The sequence below is a fragment of the Hypanus sabinus genome, chromosome 22 (assembly GCF_030144855.1).
Source record: "Hypanus sabinus isolate sHypSab1 chromosome 22, sHypSab1.hap1, whole genome shotgun sequence".
NCBI lineage: Eukaryota > Metazoa > Chordata > Chondrichthyes > Myliobatiformes > Dasyatidae > Hypanus > Hypanus sabinus.
In genome coordinates this window covers 17,721,574-17,727,573 of record NC_082727.1, presented here as the reverse complement: position 1 = coordinate 17,727,573, position 6,000 = coordinate 17,721,574, and positions in this window count along the sequence as shown.

The window sequence follows — 6,000 nt, the reverse complement described above, 5'->3', positions numbered from 1 at the left end:
CCACCAGATTCATTTTCTTTTGGGCTTATTCAATAAATCTATACGAGAATAATAGACATAATGGAGTCAATGAAAGACCGCACTAACTTGGACATTCAACCAAGATGAAAGTACAAAACGTCAGAAATAATAATAAGAATAAATAAATAAATAAGCAGCAAGTGTTGAGAACATGAGATGAAGAGTCATTGAAAGTGAGTTCTTAGGTTGGGAAACATTTTAATGATGGAACAAGTAAAGTTATCCCCTCTGGTTCAAGATCCTGATGGATGAGGAGTAATAATTGTTCCTGAACATGGTGGTGTGAGTTCTGAGGCCCCTGTATCTTCTTCCTGATGATAGCAGTGAGAAAATAGCATGACCTAGGAGGTGGGGGTCTTTGATGATGGATGCTACTTTGCTGCAACAGCACTCTGTGTATTTGTGCTCAATAGTGGAGAGAGCTTTACCCGTGATGGACTGGGTATTGTTGTTTCCATTCTAGACAGTGATGCAGGCAGTCACTATACTCTCCATTCATCTGTAGAAGTTTTTCCAAGTTTTAGATGTCATGCTGAATCTTCAAAAACTCCTAATGAAGTATGGACGCTGATGTGCTTTCTTTGTAATTGCACTTAAATTCTGGGCCCAGGACAGGTCCTCTGAAATGATAAAACCAAGAAATGTAAAGTTGATGATTCTGCCCACCTCTGATCCCCCAATGAGAACTGGCTAATGGATTGCTGGTTCCTCCTCCTGAAATCTATAATTATCTTTTTGGTCTTGCTGACATTGAGTAAGAGGTTGTTGTTGTGGCACCACTCAGCCAGGTTTCTGAACTCTCTCCTATGTGCTGATTCATCACCACCTTTGATTCAGCCGATGACAGTGTGTTGTTAGCAAACTCAAATATGGCATTGGAGCTGTGCTTAGCCACACAGTCATGCTGTAAAGTGAGTAGAGCAGGGGGCTGAGCACACAACCTGTGTGGAAGAGATGTTGTTGTCAATCTGAACTGACTAGGGTCTGAAAGTAAAGTAATTGAGGATCTAATTGCACAGGAAGGTATTGAGGCTAAGGGCTTGAAACTTATTGATTAGTTTTGAGGGGGTGATTGTACTGAGTGCCAAGCTGTAGTCGATATAGAGTCATCCTGATGAATGCAGCTTTGCTGTCCAAATGTTCCAGGGTTGAGTAAAGAGCCAGTGAAATGGCATCTGATGTGGACCTGTTGCTCTGGTAGGCAGATTGGAGCGGATCCAAGTCACTTCTCAGGCAGTAGTTGATATATCTCATTACCAACCTCTCAAAGCACTTCATCACTATGGATGTAAGTGCTACTGGATGATAGTCACTGAGGCATGTTATGGTGTTCAGCACCAGTATAAGTGAAGCCTCCCTGAAGTGGTGGCGGGAGGGAACGGTACCCCAGACTGCTAAAGTGAGAGGCTGAAGACCCTAGTGAACACTCCAGCCAGTTGATCTACCTGGTATGGGAACCGCACTTCCCTCAATCGCAGGACTCTGCAGAGAGTGGTGCGGGCAGCCCAGCGCATCAGCAGATGTGAATTTCCCACTATTCAGGACATTTACAAAGACAGGTGTGTAAACAGAGCCTGAAAGATTTTTGGGGACCCGAGTCACCCCAACCACAAACTGTTCCAGCTGTTACCATCCTGGAAATGGTACCACAACATAAAAGCCAGGACCAACAAGCTCCAGGACAGCTTCTTCCACCAGGCCATCAGACTGATTAATTCACGCTGACACAACTGTATTTCTATGTTATATTGACTGTCCTGTTGTACATATCATTTATTATAAATTACTATAAATTGCACATTGCACATTTAGATGGATATGTTATGTAAAGATTTTTACTCCTCATGTATATGAAGGATGTTAGCAATAAAGTCAATTCAGTTCAATTCAGAACTTTAAGTATTTGGCCATGTACTCTGTCTGGGCAGGTTGCTTTTCATGTGTTCACCCTCCTGAAAGCTGCTCTCATATCAGCCTCAGGACTGAAATCACAGGATCATCAGAGGCTGCAGGAGTTTGTGATAGTTCCTTTCTGTATTGATGACCAACGTGAGCATAGAAGGCATTGAGCTCAACTGGAAGCTCTTATGTTTGTTCTTAGTAAAGACAAACTTATCATGAGTTTACATTAGAACACTTTAATACTGAACTGTTGCTCAACCCTGTGTGCATGTAGTGGGTCACTATCATAGATTTTGGTTCCATGTGAACCCTTTCCATCAAACACATTATTATGCACACATAATAATACATCTTCCCCCTTGATGAAAAAATAAACACAATACTATGTCCTCACAAAGCTGCAAAGAACAATAATCCTTTCCAATAAAGATATCTACATTCTGCAGCCAGTCTCTTTTCTTCTTTTTTCAAATTTTCAACTGTTCAACATTTCAACTTCAATTGTAATAAGCAACTACAGTGCCTTATCCACTTATCGGCTTTCAATCAGTCTCTGAGGTGGTTTAATGGTCCTTTTTTGTTTGCTATTTGTTTCCACAGGTGTTTTACTTGCATTTGTAGCATAAGTATTTTGTGTTTTTCTGAGAAATCTAATCAACAGAGTCATTTTTTACATATGTCGGTCCCTTTTGGTGTACCGACTGGTGACACATCACAGCTATGGGTTGGAGCTTATGGTTATAGATCTATGCAGTTTCTTTCAGCAGGGTCCCTCACGAGCAGGAATGTGGAGCTACTTCCTCTTGTTCATATCCTTGCATGGACCATATGCCAGCATTGTGATTTTGGATTCACACTTGGACTCCAGGCTTCGGGACTGGTAAGCTTCTCTCAGTCTTTTTGTTACTATGTTCCTGTTTTTCTTTCCCTTTCACTTTCCATCTTGACTTTGCATGCTCCTTTATATGTCCACAGGTTTTCATGCGTCAACTCATCAGCGTTTGGGCTGGTGAAAGGCCATTCAAGAGCTTCTCGTCAATTTGGAAGCCGTTAAAGATGGCCAAAGTATCTGCGCCAATTACGTGCATAGAAACAGACACTGTCAGTTTTTCATCGGCCGCTCCCACTCCGCTAGCAGTTGTATATATTGAACCACTTTCAGTTATCAGTCAGATTGCCGGTAAACTGCGTAGGTGTAGGACGAGCTGACCCATGGCAGGAACTCTGGGACTCTCAGCTGAATCTCACTTGGTGAGCTTGGTCACTGCTGAACTTCGGGAACAATGGCCAGCTTCCCTCTGTTGTAACTATCACCTTTCATACTCACAAAGTTCCTTTCTCAGTTGCGTACAGCATACATTTATTCTCCGTGTTTAGACCTCACGCTGTCCTCTGACACCGTGTTATGTTTGTTTTTAATAAGGAAAAACCTGGCGAGGGTTTAGGTTAGGTCATTTTATTACTTAACTGGCACTCTGTTCAGTGCGTGCACAACGGGTCATCATCATAGCTTCTGGTTCCAGGTGAACCATTCGCATTGCCTGCTGGGAACTGAAGTTCTTTATTATGCACCTATAATAACACAGAGACAAAGCCTTGTTGTCACCTATGTCATGTAACTAAACTTTATCAGAGGTGATGGCATTCACATCTGTCGAGCATTCTTCATTGATTCTCATCCGGAATTGCTGCTTTGCCAGTGAGATGGCTTTCTGGAGATTGTACCTGGACCTCTTGTGACTTCCTTGGTCACCAGACTGTGATGCCTCTGATCTGGCCCCCAGCAGATTGCAGATCCCATAGTTCATCCAGGGCTTCTCTTTGGGGAAGACTCTGAATGATTTAGTGGGGACATGCTCGTCTACAACTGTTCTTATCAACAACCATGGTGCATTCATTCAGATCCACAAATGAACCAAATACAGCCCAGTCCACCAACCCCAAGTAATCCCATTGCCGTTCCTCCGCCTCCCGCAACCACCTCTTTGTTGCCCTAATCTCTGGAGCTTTGCTCTTTAGCCTCTACCTGTATGCAGGTAGGAGAAGGACAGCCAAGTGATCAGATTTCCCAAAGTGTGGTCTGGACGTGGAGCATAACTGGCCTAGTGCATAGGGACCTGCTGCTCCAGGCTACATGCTGATGGCAGTTGAGTAGGGAATTTCTTCAAAGGAGCCTGGTTGATGATTTGGAAAGCATTGGGATGGATTGTTTTTTATTTTGAGATGGTTTCATGCAGCATCTCAAGAGCTTGATTTTAGTTGTCTGCTGGTGGTATGTAAACTCCCCAAAGTCATAAACTCACAAACTACAGAAATAGTCCCTTCAGCCCATCAGCCCATGCTGACCACATTCTTATCTAAGCTAGTCCCATTTACCAATATTTGGTCCTTATACCTCTAAACCAGGGGCTCTCAACCTTTTTGATGCCATGGCCCCCTACTATTAACCAAGAGGTCTGTGGACCCCATGTTGAGAACCATGCTCTTTACATTTCCTATCCATGTACCTGTCCAAATACCTTTAAAATGTTTTAAAATTGTTGCTAATCAAAGTGAAAGACAAAGTCAAGTCTGTTGCCATGTGCACCAAGTACATGTCTGCCCAGGTTCAATGAAAAACTTAGTATTCACATGAAAAATATCAAGTAAACAGATTGTACACAGTATTTACAAGAAAGAAAATATTTTGAAAAATTATGGTCTATTTTAATGCAAAGTGATCAAGCATAGAACACAGAACCTAGAATGGTACAGATACTTCACCCACAATGCTGTTCCAACATTTTAACCTACTCCATGATCAATCTAGCTCTTCCCTCCCACGTAGCTCTCTATTGAAGTGGCCATTGTGTTGCTCATAATGCGTAGGGTTTTGCCGGCTGGTTCAAGAACCAGATGGTTGAAGGCAAGTAGCTGCTCTTGAACCTGGTGGTGTGGAACTTCAGACTTCGGTACCTCCTGCCTGATGTGAGGAGATGGCATGGCCCAGATGGCGGGGATCTGCGATGATGGGGACCTTCTTAGGGGCAAGATCTATCACCATGTCCCTCATGAACTTCTAAAGCTCTTAAGTGAGGAAGGTGTGTAAATGGGAGGGCAGCCGGCAGGTGCAGGTGCTGCCCTTGACCTTCCTGTTGGGCAGAAGTCATGGGTTTGGCGAGAAGATGTCTGAGTATCCCGAATAAGCAGCTGCCATGTGTTATGGAGCTGGTAGACACTGCAACCAGATGGTGAAGTGAGGGCCAACCCAGTGGATCACCAAGTACACGGCTTGACAGACGGAAACCACGGAGATCACCTGGCTCTCCCTCTCCCCATTTGTAACATCTACTGGGAACGCTGTATACAAAGGGCCTGAAGTGGTTTTGAGGATCCTCACCACCATCTTGCAATCTCTTTGACTCACTACTGTCAGGAGGGAGGTACAGAAGCATCAGGACTCGGACTGCCAGACTGGGTAACAGCTTCTTCCCTGAGGATGTGAGACGAATGAATACCCTGTCTCCACTGAGGTCTCATCACCAGGACAGCGAGCTGTTCACTGTTTACTTGTGCTGCACACTACATGCATTTTGTATTATCTTTTATTAATGACATATTCAAGTTTTCTGACAACACCACTGTCAATGGCCGAACCAAAGGAGGTGCTGAATGAACATATAGAGGTGAGATTGAAAATCTGACTGAATTGTGCCATAACAACAATCTCTCACTCAATATCAACAAAACTAAAGAGCCTGTTAAAGAGCCTTTCTCCAGGAGAAAGAAACCAGAGGTCCATGAGCTAGTCCTCATTGAAGGATCAGAGGTGGAGAGGATGAGCAATTTTAAATTCTTAGCTGTTATTATTTCAGAGGAACTGTCCTGCGCCAGCAGATAAGTGCAATTACAAAGAAACCATGGCAGCTCCTCCACTTCCTTAGAGTTTGTGGAGATTCAACATGACATCTAAAACTTTGACAAACTTCCATAGATCTGTAGTGCAGAGTATATTGGCTGGCTGCATCACAGCCTGCTATGGCTTTTATCCAACAAAAAGTGCCAGATATGACCTAGTCCCTCCCTCCCACTGAGCAC